Here is a 12,720-nt window from a genome sequence, read left to right as displayed (position 1 = left end):
TATGTATAGATAGATAGATAGATAGATAGATAGATAGATAGATAGATAGATAGATAGATAGATAGATAGATAGATAGATAGATAGATAGATAGATAGATAGATAGATAGATAGATAGATAATTTAGGATAAGATGTTTCGAAAAATATTCTCTCAATGGCCAGCATATTAAAAAATACCTTTAAAGGTTAAATTTATAAACAATTTATAAGCAAGGGCGAAATAAAATATTTTGTAATGCCAAAATATGCCGAAAATAGACACAACGTCAATAACCATGTAATTTATCACTATAAGCACGTGTTTCGAAGAAAGCTGACAGAAATTTCTAAAAAATCCCATTATTACCATATCGGACCCGATTTCAGAGTTAGTTCATAAGAACCTTCCCTTCATCAGTGATAAATGCGGCAAAGAAATAAGTGAAATACTCACTTATACCCATGGAAGAAGCGAACACTGAGTGTTCGCTTCTTCCATGGCATATTTTGGCATTAAAATTTTTTTCTTTTGCCCTTACTTATAATTATATATATATATATATATATATATATATATATATATATATATATATATATATATATATATATATATAATATATATATATATATATATATATATATATACATATATATGCATGTTGTATATATGCGAGGAGAAAAACAGGAAAATCCCACCAGAGAAAAGTGCACTCGAAGGAAGGAAAAACCAGTAGCGCCAGTAGAGTGCTCCTTCAAATACAGTCGCTGTATGCATGACTATCACTCTTATGTGGGCCTTTACAACCACAGCAGACGCTGCACCACCATCAACAGATGTATGTATGTATGTATAAATATATGTATAAATATATGTTTGTGTATAAATTATATATATATATATATACGCTCCCGCGTGTGAGTGTGTGTGTGTGTTCAAATATGAAATAAAACCAACGCTAGTGCAATAAATACTCTCGACCATTTATACCTAATGTATATATACCCCGTGTATTTGCCAGTGGGCGCTGGGTGTTAAAACACCTGAAAATTATGGACAGGCGAGACAACTCACACCAAATCCCATTCAGGAGTGATGGCTTATAACGTCTATGTGTGTGTGTGTGTGCGTACAAATCTGTAAATCATGTATGTATATTTATATATGCATACATACGCACACATCTACATTATTGTATTCTCATACATACGCACGCACACAGGCACACATACGCAAACGCATGCACGGACACCCATACGCACGCATACGCACATCACATTATTGTGTACATATTGAGGCAAACCATTTTAGAAGCAGATGTTACGAATCTTATCTGATGTTTCAACAGCAACAACGATGACGATAACAACAACAGCAGCCACAATAACAATAGTAACAACCAGAACAACACAAATACCATCACCAACGCAGCAACAAACCTATACAACAACAATGATACATCTCATCATAACAATAACAGGGATTTTAAGGAAATTTATTGATAATTTGATTTTGACTTTAGGGATATGTGAGTATAATATATATTTATGTATATAAATGAGTGTGTGTGTGTGTGTGTGTGTGTGTGTTTGCATGTGTGTATGTGTGTGTGTGCATGTGTGCTTGTGTGTGTGTATGTGTGCGTGAGTATGTATATATATATATATGTGTGTGTGTGTGTGTATGTGTGCGTGAGTATATATATATATGTGTGTGTGTGTGTGTGTGTGTGTGTGTGTGTGTGTGTGTGTGTGTGTGTGTGTGTGTGTGTGTGTGTGAGGTGTAATCCCATGGTCATTCATGACTGAATGAGATCCTTCTCCTTCCTTCTTCCCTCATAGGTGAAAAGAATGTGTCTACGATTGTGATGTGAGTACAATATTTTGTAAGAATAAAATCGTGGCCTTTGGTATCCTTCATATAGTGAGATCTCATTTCTTTGCATATTCGACCTCACCTTCGTTTCAAGGATGTCTGCAAGAGAGATATTAAGACAATAGATCTGAACGTTCTGAGATGGAAGGAGGTCGCAAATGATCGCCCACACTGGAGGCAAATACTGCTAGTGGGGATGAAGCGAGGAGAAAAACAGGAAAACGCCACCAGAGAAAAGCGCACTCGACGGAAGGAAAAACCAGTAGCGCCAGTAGAGTGCTCCTTCAAATACAGTCGCTGAATGCGTGACTGCTACTCCTATGTGGGCCTTTACAACCACAACAAACGCTGCACCACCATCAACAGATGACACAATTTCTAAGGGCGCTGATCCATGGTCTCTCGAGACCGACAGATGTCTACTATTCACCTTGTGTCCTCTCCAAGTTGTTCCTGTAAGTTATCTAGCTCGTTCATTAGCCGTTCTCTTCATATATAAAGCATTCCAGAAACCACAGTGACGTTATGGGATCGCATCATGAACTTTTCATTGCTGTCCACTGAGGTTCATTTTTCTGTTTTTTACTTTTGTTTTTGTTTTTTTCTTGTCCTTGTTACCTCAACAATTTGACCTTTTTTCTCTTTTTCTATCTCCTTCTCCTTATTATCCTCATATGTCATGGTGTAGTGCTATTCGGAGAATGTGAAAGAAGAAGAATCAAGTACATGCTAATTTCATTATCAAGAATTTATTCTTGAGGTTTGGTGAAAACAAGTCTCATAAAATCTCAAGAATATTTCTTAAATTTCATGCAGAATATAGGATCGTACTTTTCTGCGGGTCGACAGAAAAGTACCGTCCTATTTCAGTCTTTTACGTAGCATTTTTGGGTGTTGTGCCAAGTGCACCAATTATCTCAGGTATAATTGTTGTCTTACTCTTTCACAGTCTCTTCAGCTTTCTGGCTAGATCCTGATATTTCTCAATTTCTTTCTTATTCACTCTAGAATTGCGAAGTGGGTGTCTTCTAGAATCATGTCTAGTCTTCTTGCTTCAATAGTACGGTCAGTTTCTATGGTGAAGCTCATTTTCTATCACAGCCTCTAGTTCGTGTTCATACAACTTTTTTGTTATTTTGAAACCACACACTGCACTAACATCCCATTACACTCCTTCACCTACACAGTCATGTCTGTGCTTACACACTTTTTCTGATAGTATACTGCACTCACTCAAAATATGATTGATACTTTCGTCTCCTTTCCTGCAGATTCTACTTTTGCTGTCTAACTGAGTTATGTCGATTTTTGCCTTTATCAGATTTGTTCTAATGGTTTGTTCCTGAGCGGCTTTAATTAACGTTTCGGTCTCTCGTTTCAGGTTCCTGTTCATCAGTCAGAGCCGGCGTTCTTTACATTCAACATTCTCGGTTTGTTGCAAGCAAGAATTGGCCATGTAATTCCATTTGCTTGTTCTATTGTTCTTCCTTCTCTCTTTACATTCTTCTATATTCCACTCACTTGTTTGGCACCTCTAGCTGCCGATAGTATTCTTTCTTTATTCTGCATAATTTTTTAATCCCGATATCGCAGAACAAACGGTGTCTTCTGCATTTGGTAATCCTCTGCCTCCTTTCTTTCTCTATAGGTTAAGTCTGTTTGGTATTACTTTCAGGGTGGTGTACGTTGTGTATTGTGAGCCGCTTTCTAGTTCTTCTACCCAGGTTCTGTAGCTCAGGCCTTGTCTAGAATAGGAGCAGAGTATCTCAATACAGACATAGCCCGTGTATTTGTTGCTTTAATGGTATTCCCTCCATTTGATTGTGTTTCGAGCACCTTTTCAATCCTCCTTTGTACGCTTTAGAGATTTTCTAACTCATTTCTTCTTCCATTATCTTATCCTCTCGTAGCACTCCTAGATATTTGTATCCCACATTATTCCACAACGATTTAATGTTGTTGCCTCTTAATAATTTTATGCCATCAGAGTTTATCTTCCGGTCTCTCTTCATAATTAGCACTGAAAACTTACTCCAAAATTTATTCCACTAATTTGACTGAATACCTCTACTGTTTCGATCAAAGAATCCAGGTCCTTCTCATTTTTTTTGTATGTAGATTGAGGTCACCCATGTAAAGCAGATTATATATCTTCACCTTGAATTTGGTAAACTCATAGGTAGACCTGGATTTTCTCAATATATTTGTCACAGGGATTAATGCAATGACGAAGAGTAGTAGAAAGAGCGAGTGTCCCTGGAAAATATCCCTGAGTATTTCCACGTTTCCTAGCGATTCATTTGCTCACATCAGTTCTACTTTCCACACTGTCATTGTCTTTTTCCATAAAGCCGTCTATCTTCTCATTGATTCTAAGCGTCCTCAGACATTCCAAGAGCCAGCTGTGTGGAACATCGTCGCAAGCTTTCCTGTAATCTATCCATCTAACAGCTAAATTCTTTTTTCTTACTCGTACTGCCTATATATAGCAGATCAGCAGTCATATTATTATTATTATTATTATTATTATTATTATTATTATTATTATTATTATTTTATTATTATTAATTATTATTATTATTATCATCATCATCATCATCATCATAGTTGTTGTTGTTGTTGTTATTATTATTATTATTATTATTATCATCATCATCATCATCATCATCATCATTGTTGTTGTTGTTGTTATTATTATTATTATTATTCAGTAGTTTTATTTTTATAGCGTGCTTTCACTTCACTACCGAGCGCAGCTCTGTGTGCCTTGGGTATGTGCTGTGATTTGTTGTGATGCTCTGATGGTTATTGTATGGAAAGTGTTCTGCGTAGGATGTGTGCAGTGCCTAGTAGTGCAATTTTCTGTATGTTATATGTGTTTGTAAGTCCTGGTGTTTTTGTTATGTATTTGTCTGAATATTTTTTTATCATGCCTAATGCACCTACTATGATAGGAATTGTTTCTGTTTTCAGGTTCCACATTCTAGTTACCTCTATTTCCAGGTGTTTGTATTTTGAGAGTTTCTCCATTTCTTTTAGAGACACGTTGTCATCTGCCGGTATTGATACAACAATTAGAAAGCATTTTTTTCTTCATGATCTCTGACAACTATATCTGGTCTGTTGGCCTTAATTTCTCTATCTGTGTGTATCGGCATATCCCAGAGTATGGTTGCTTTCTCGTTTTCTGTGACCTTTTCTGGTGTGTGCCTATACCATCTTTTTTCTGTTGTTATTCCATAATGTTGGCATAGCTTCCAATGTATGTAGGTTCCAACTCTGTCATGTCTGTGAATATATTCCTTCTTAGCCAGGACTGGGCAGCTAGAGATAATATGATTTATTGTTTCTTGTCCATCTCCACATATTCTGCAGTTACTTGTAATATTTCTTTTCATTACATGTTTTTGGTAATTTCTGGTGGGGAGGCTTTGGTCTTGTGCTGCAATTAAAAATCCTTCTGTTTCTGCTTTGAGTCCTGAGCTTCTCAACCATTGCTGGGATTTTTCTTTGTCTATTTCTTTTGCGTTTAGTTTAGTGCAGTATTTACCATGAAGGGGTTTTTCTTGCCATCGTTTTATCATGGCTCGTTGCTGTTCTATTTTTAGTTTGGAATTCATTTGTTTTATAGCTTTTGTTGTTTCTTCATCATCTTCTTCTTCTTCTTTGTGTTTATTAGGTGGTATGATTTCTTGTTTGTATTTGTCAGCTTCCTTAAATACTGAGAACAGTTTTTTGTTTTGCTCGTGTTTTGCTGCTATCTGGATCAGTTTTCCTTCCTTCTGAAGTAGGTATTTTTGCAGTCCTATGGTGGTTATTTTATAGTAGTTTTCCAGCTGTATAAGGCCTTTACCACCTTCTATACGTTGTATGTATAGTCTTTCTATGTCAGATTTTGGGTGATGCATCCTAGATCATGTCATTATTTTTCTTGTTTTCCTATCTATTTTGGACAGTTCATTTCGTGTCCAGTTAAGGATATTGTAGCTGTAACTTATAACTGGGACAGCTAAAGTGTTGATACCTATTATCTTGTTTTTAGCATTGAGCTCTGTTTTTAGTATTGATCTAACTCGTCTATAATATTCTTTTTTATTTTCTCTTTCATTTGTGTGTGTTGTGTCTTATCTAGTTCATGGATCCCTAAGTATTTGTAAGTTTGGCTTTGGTCTAATTCTTTTATTTCATTGGTTTTATCTAGTGTGATGTTGTTACTCTTAACTAGTTTTCCTCTTTTCATGGTTACTTTGGCGCATTTTTCTAATCCAAATTTCATATCTATTTCTTTGGTAAATCCATGAACTGTCTTTAATAGTGTTTCCAGCTGTTTGTCATTTGCAGCGTATAGTTTTAGGTCATCCATATATAAAAGGTGGCTGATCGTTTTGCCGTAACATTTATATCCGCATCCAGTTCTATTTAGCATATCAGATAGAGGTGACAGTGCCAAGCAGAAAAGGAGTGGAGAGAGCGTGTCTCCCTGGAATATTCCTCTTCTAATGGGGATGTCTTTGGTTTTCATGAGTCCCTCTTTTGTTTGGAGGTGTAGGACTGTTTGCCATTTATTCATAGAGTGCTCTATGAATTTTATGATTGTTGGTGCTACTTTGTTAATAGCTAGTGTTTCGAGGATCCATGTGTGGGGGATGCTATCAAACGCCTTTTTGTAGTCAATCCAGGCCATACTGAGGCCATTCTTCTTTCTGTGGCTGTCTTCAGTTACGGCTTTATTAATCATTAGTTGATCTTTACAGCCGTATGAGCCCTTGCGGCATCCTTTCTGCTCTTCTGGGAACAGTTTGTTTTCGTCCAGGTGCTTGTTCAGCCTTTGCGATATCACTGCAGTAAATGCCTTGAACATTGTAGGGAGGCAGGTTATTGGTCTGTAGTTTTCTGGTTTTGTTGTTTCATTTGATTTGGGAATTAAGATGGTTTTCCCCTTCGTGAGCCATTCAGGCATTGTCTCTGGCTCTGCTAGTATGCTGTTAAAGTTTTCAGCCAGCTTTTTGTGTATTCCTGTTAGATATTTCAACCAGAAGTTGGGGATCTTGTCATGCCCAGGTGCCTTCCAGTTGCTTAGTTTTTGCAGTGCCTGGGTGACCTCTTCAGTTGTTATGGGGGTCCAAATTATTATTATTATTATTATTATTATTATTATTATTATTATTATTATTATTATTATTATTATTATTATTATTGTTATTATTATCATTATTATTATTATTATTATTTCAAAGATAGAGATAAACGAGAACTAGTTTCTTTCTTATTCGAATAAATTTGTAATACTAAAAATCTCGGAGGAAATATATGCAACTGTCCAAAGATGATGTACATCTTGGAACATGTGTGCGTGTGTGTGTGCTTATGTGTGTTTGTGTGTGTGTGTGTGCGTGTGTGGTGTTTATGTGTGTGTGTGTTTGTGTGTGTGTGTGTGTGTGGTGTTTGTGTGTGTGTGTGTGTGTGTGTGTGTTTGTGTGTGTTTGTGTGTGTGTGTGTTGTGTGTTTGTGTGTGTGTGTTTGTGTGTGTGTGTGTGTGTGTTTTGTGTGTGTGTGTGTGTTTGTGTGTGTGTGTGTGTGTGTGTGTGTGCGTGCGCGCGTGTGTGTGTGTGTATGTGTGTGTGTATGTTCTCGACATGTCACTATCTGTAGCATTTGCAATCCGTCCATGTTTCCACAAAAGCATCTTCATTTCCATCGCAAACAAATTAATAACAGCCATTATAATAATTTACATGGAATGATTTATTTTGATTTAAATCTTCGTCTGTCTCAGTCTTCATCATTTCATTCGACGCCATCAAAATGTAATGTTATACGGAGACGTAATTTGAGATGTGTCATTTGAAGTAAATATGGCAATTTTTGAAGCTCTATAGTGTTTTTATTATGTAAAACTATGTCGGGTATTTCGTTTTTTGCATATGTTTTCTGTAAGCTATTGTTTTTTTTTTCAATGTCATCATCGTTGTTATTTCGTCCCATTGTCAAATCTGGTTAAACAGACATACCGATCAATGAACGTTCCTTTTATAACCATCACATATTTTTCAGAGATATAGTGTATTAATTACTCTTTGCCGCTTACTTGTTTCAGTCGTTGGGCTGTGGCCATGCTGAAGCACTGCTTCCGAAGGTCTTATTTTTTTGAGTTTGGTACTTATTCTATCGGTCACTTTTGCTGAACCGTGATGTTACAGCGACGTAAACATACCAATACCAGTTGTCAAGCGGTGGTGAGGGACATACACAAACAAAAAGACACACACGCACACATATTAGGTTGTCGAGTATGAAATTTATAGAAAAGAAAAAAGAGTTTGCTAATGCCTTATAAATGCAAGGAATAGTTTTATTCATCAACAAGCAGTATCACCCGGCGTTGCTCGGGTTTGTAAGGGAAATAACTATAAAGCATTTTTAGAGAGTTATAGCCAAAAAAATAGCAAAAAAATGGAAAAAATGATGGTAAATTTATTTTGAGAGTTAAAAAGGTCGATTTGCATCCCCTAGACAGTCTGTGGTTTGTGTTTCTGATTCTCGACCCCATGTCGAATTTATCGATTTCTTTTCAGAACTGGGGGAACTTTTCAAAATTTTCGCTGCGTTAGTTTTGAATTATGACATTGGGCTATGTGTGTGTCAAGTTTCATCAGAATCGGTTGAAAGCCGTGGTCAGGGTGAGGGTACAACCTAACAGACACACAGACACACACACAGACAAACTGCCGTTTATATAGAGAGAGATACACGTGTATTGTCAATACACTTTTGTCATTTTCAGCGATAAATGAAGTACTAGTGAAACACTGTGATCGATATAATCGAGTAATCCCCTCCCCCAAAATTTCAGGTCTTGTGCCTATAGTAGAAAGGATTATTATCATTATTAGTATTAAGGCAGCGATCTGGCAGAATCGTTAGCACGCCGGGCAAAATACTTAGCAGCATTTCGTCCTTATTTAAGCATTGAGTTCAAATTCAGTTGAGGACGTCTTTACTTTTTATCCTTTCGGGGTCGATAAATTAAGTACCAGTGAAACACTGGGATCGATATAATCGACAAGTCCCCCTCCCCTAAAATTTCAGGCCTTGTGCCTTTAGTAGAAAGGATGATTATTATTTTTATCATTATTATTATTATTATTATTATTATTATTATTATTATTATTATTATTACTAAAGGGTCAAGTTGGAAGAATTGTTAACACACCGGACAAAATGCTTAGCGGCATTTCGTCCGTCTTTACGCACTGTGTTCAGGTCAACTTCAACTTTCATCTTTTCGGGGTCGATGAAATAAGTACCAGAAAAGGTTATTAATAATTTAACATGAACATTTGCAGTTTTAATTCAGCTTAGAAAATTATTGGTAACGTATAAGTATAATTTCGTGACTCTTCATCATAGTTAGCAGATTTGACATTTTTATGTCCATTTGAAACATTGCCTTGCTTCTAGATTTTAGTTGTTGAAAATCTAATCCAATTTTAAGTAAGAATTTCATTATTTCTCTGATGATAGATTTATTATCGTTTGCGCAGCCATATTCCAGCGTAACATGGAACGGCGTTTTCATGTGAATTTGAGAGGTAATATGAAGTGTCATAATCGCCTTTTTAAAACTTTCTGATGATACTCACCAGTGCTCTACATCTCTTCTTTCCCTTGCGGAATATACAAATAGTGAAAGCTGGTTGTATAATACGTGAAATATTATTTTTAGAGTTTCGAACTATTAGACATAAATCTCGCACATTCCATAATAATAATTCCTTCTAATTTTGGCAATTCTTAAGAGAAGATGATGATTGGCTAACACTTGCAAACGAAAAGTTAGATGCTTTTTCGTGTGTGTAAATTTATTTCTGTATTTACACTATGTTAACGAAACCTGGGGTACTTTTTCGTGCGCCTCCCTGTAAAATTTCAAATGACAACAAAGCTGATTTCAAAATTAATGGTTATTAGTATACTAAATTAACTTCAGAATTCAAAGTATTCTGCAGAAACTACGGAAAAGCTTGATGTATACTAAATAATTGTGAGAAATATATTGAAAAAAAATGGAGGAAAACACAGAGCCAGAATAATCGCTGGATCTTCAATAACTTTAAAACTCACATCGTACGTAGTAATAATATTTTGGATGAACAAAAAAAATAGAAGTCGCCAAACAAATCTGGTTTATGAAACTAAAATTCGTAAGTCAGACCATCTAATGCAAACGATTTTGTCTTCATGCGGCGAGTCGTCGCTTACTGTAATTCCTCGGTTTTTCACAGAACTCCACTTTTGCTGCCGAGAGTCATGACTTATCACAACAAGATATTGAACTTCACTCTGTGATCCGGACTGCCATTCGTTCTAAACAGTCAAGTAAAGTACCGCTGAAAAACTTAAACACCTGTTGGGGATCGAGTAGCACACGCCCGTCATGATCCGCAAAAGATCAAATTACGACTTCGTTGCTACAACACGCCTCTACCACTTGGGCCCACCGAATGGCCTTCGTTTCTCCGTGTTTTAAACCATGTACTTTAACCCTGACAACGCATCCTTCGTGCTAGCACATCTTTCCTAAATATATCTTCCAAGTTTCTCACTATGTCTCCCTCCAGGCTAGTTTTCTTCTGTCACTAATCCCTATCTAAATCTTATCGATTCAGTCGTTATCGCTCTTTGAAGGACAAACTATTATTTATTGTTTAGGATTGTCTCCAACAATGTCCACTTAACTAATTAACTTATCTGGTCTCTGTAAGTATTACTCGCCGTGGAAGTTTCTAATTTTGGCACAAGGCCAGTAATTTTAGGAGTGGAGACTGGTCGATTACATCTTTCCTAGCCGATGACTGGTACTTTACTTTATCAACCACGAAAGGATGAAAATCAAAGTTAATCTCAGTGAGATTCGACTCGGAATATAAAGAGCTACAAGTGCCTCAAAGTATATTTTCGATGCTCACGTATTAATAACTTCAAATATTGACACAAGGCCAGTAATTTTAATGAGAGGGGATAAATCAATAACATCGACCCCAGTACTCAACTTGTATTTATTTTATCGACGCCGAAAGGATAAAAGGCAACGTTGAATGAATGCGTCGAGATTTGAAATCAGTATCGAAGATGTCAGAAGAAACGCTACAAAACATTTTTTTCCGCCGCTCTAATGATTCTGCCAGCTCACCACCTTCAGCGCTCTGATAACAATAATAATAATAATAATAATAATAATAATAATAATAATAATAATAATAATAATAATAATAATAATAATAATAATAATCCTGGTCTGAAATTTGGGGCAAGGGTTTAGGTAGATTACATCGACCCCAATGCATAACAGGTACTTATTTTATAGACTCCGAAAGGATAAAACGCAAAGATGACCTCGGCAGAATTTGAACTCAGAACGTAGCGACAGACGAAATACTGCTAAGCATTTCGCCCCGTCTGCTAACGATTCTGCCAGCTCACCGCCTTATCAATAATAATAGTAATAACCCTTTCTACTATAGGCACAAGGCCTGGATTTTAGCCAACAAGTTCGGAGGAACAGGTGCTATCGATTACATCAACTCATACTTATTTATCGACCCCAAAGGAAGAAGGACATTGTCGACCGCCGCAGATTTTTAATTCGGAAAGTATAGGCAGACGAAATGCCACTAAGCATTTCTCCCGCGCATGAACGATTCTACTAGCTCGCCGCCTTAATGATAATAATAATCCTTCTACTAAAGGCACAAGACCTGAAATTTTGTGGGGGAGAGACTACTCGATTACATCGATCCCAGTGTTCAACTGGTACGTATTTTATCGACCCCGAAAGGATGCAAGGCAAAGTCAGCTTCGGCAGAATTTGAACTCAGAGTGTAAAGACAGATAAAATGATGCTAAGCATTTTGCCTAGCGTGCTAACGATTCTGCCAGCTCGCTGCCACCTCTGGAAACATGGGTGGTTCTTTCAACATCCTTAAACAACCCTTATTCAGGGACCTTTTGAGCGGGATGGGCTACTCAATCTGAAGAAAATTCTAACTGGGCCCCACCTGCAAGGTCATGTGCTGTTTATCTTGATATGAGATCACCATGTCGCGCACATATGGTTGTGATGCATGTGCTGGTGTACCTTATCAGACGGTAGTCATGATGGGTATATTGGGCTTCGTATATTTTACCCCAGTGTCACTTTGATGGCATGCACTGCTCTCTCACTCAATAATAATAATAATAATGATAATGATGATGATGATGATGATCCTTTCAAATGGAAGCCTCAAATTTGGGGAAAGGGGTTAAGTCGATAATATCGACCCCAGTGCGTAACTGGTACAAATTTTATCGGCCCCGAAAGGATGAAAGGCAAAGCCGACCTCGGCGGAATTTGAACTCAGAACCTAACGGCAGACGAAATATGGCTACGCATTTCGCCCGGCGTGCTAACGTTTCTGCCAGCTCGCCGCCTTAATATAGATAATAATAATATAATAATAATAGTAATAATAATAATATAATAATAATAATAATAACATAATAATAATAATAATAAAAACAATAACAATAATAATAATAATAAAATAATAATATAATAATAATAAAATAATAATAATAATTAATAATAATAATAATAATAATAATAATAATAATAATAGGGCTACAGCAAATATTCTGCTCAATACCACAGATTTGCTTGTCAGTTGTTTGACCTTAACCAGTTGAGCATGTCCCTTCGTGGCTGACAATATGTGCATCTCTGATCACGAGCAGAAGTAGTGGGGGAGCATCATAGCCATGTGTTGAGAGGGATTCTTTGGGGTTTGAATAGTTCACCTCTGGAAACATGGGTGGTTCTTTCAAC

The sequence above is a fragment of the Octopus sinensis genome, unplaced genomic scaffold (assembly GCF_006345805.1).
Source record: "Octopus sinensis unplaced genomic scaffold, ASM634580v1 Contig12850, whole genome shotgun sequence".
Lineage (NCBI taxonomy): Eukaryota > Metazoa > Mollusca > Cephalopoda > Octopoda > Octopodidae > Octopus > Octopus sinensis.
The sequence above is the reverse complement of the archived record's forward strand: the minus strand, read 5'-3'. Positions refer to the sequence as shown.